The 731-nt window shown below is 36.0% G+C and overlaps 1 long non-coding RNA gene across 1 annotated transcript; it reads left to right on the forward strand.

Annotated features, from left to right (window-relative positions):
- On the forward strand, positions 1-501 carry LOC113473379. Its single transcript, XR_003395366.1, has 2 exons — positions 1-49; positions 344-501. It is a non-coding gene; the product is annotated as an uncharacterized LOC113473379 (long non-coding RNA).
- The last annotated feature ends 230 nt before the right edge of the window (positions 502-731 follow it).

Here is a 731-nt window from a genome sequence, read left to right on the forward strand (position 1 = left end):
AGCATGAAATTTTCCAGGAATGCCTCAAACAATCCAAAGGAAAACCTAGGTAAGAGACTGGCAAAATCAGAGGGATTCATTGAACTGTAGGCTCACTCAGAGAAAGGACTTTATATCGGATACCTAACCCACTAGCTATGGGCCTTATTGTTCCCAAAATTTAATGGGAAAATTCCCTTTATGTGATGGTATAAGTAATGGAAATTTAAACACTATTGTGTTTTAATCTTCTTTTCCTTTTCCCGCTTGTGAAGGGTTGGTGTTTTGAACCCTTCGGTGTTTTAATATTTTTTAATAATTCATGTTCTTTCCCATTTTTGATTTTTTTGCTTTGTTTCCTCAGGTATTCATTCTATGATGGCCCTCCATTTGCAACTGGTCTTCCTCATTACGGCCATATTCTAGCTGGTGCTATCAAGGATGTTGTAACTAGATATGCCCATCAGAATGGTTTTCATGTGGAAAGAAGATTTGGTTGGGACTGTCATGGTTTACCAGTGGTATGTTACACTAAGTCCTACAGTAGAAATAGGGAACTTTTCTAATGAAATTCCCATGTGTAGAGTCTAGTATGTAGCCTAGGTATTCCACCCCTGAGTCCTAGTATCTTAATGTGCTCTATGACATTAATATAATGGACAAAAGAAATATCTTTTGCTGTCAATAATGTCTTCAGCTAAGTACCTACTGGCTAAAAAAAACAGATGGATTAAAAAAAAAAAAAAAAAAAA

This window comes from Diaphorina citri, unplaced genomic scaffold (genome assembly GCF_000475195.1).
Source record: "Diaphorina citri unplaced genomic scaffold, Diaci psyllid genome assembly version 1.1 scaffold27191, whole genome shotgun sequence".
Classification (NCBI taxonomy): Eukaryota; Metazoa; Arthropoda; class Insecta; order Hemiptera; family Psyllidae; genus Diaphorina; species Diaphorina citri.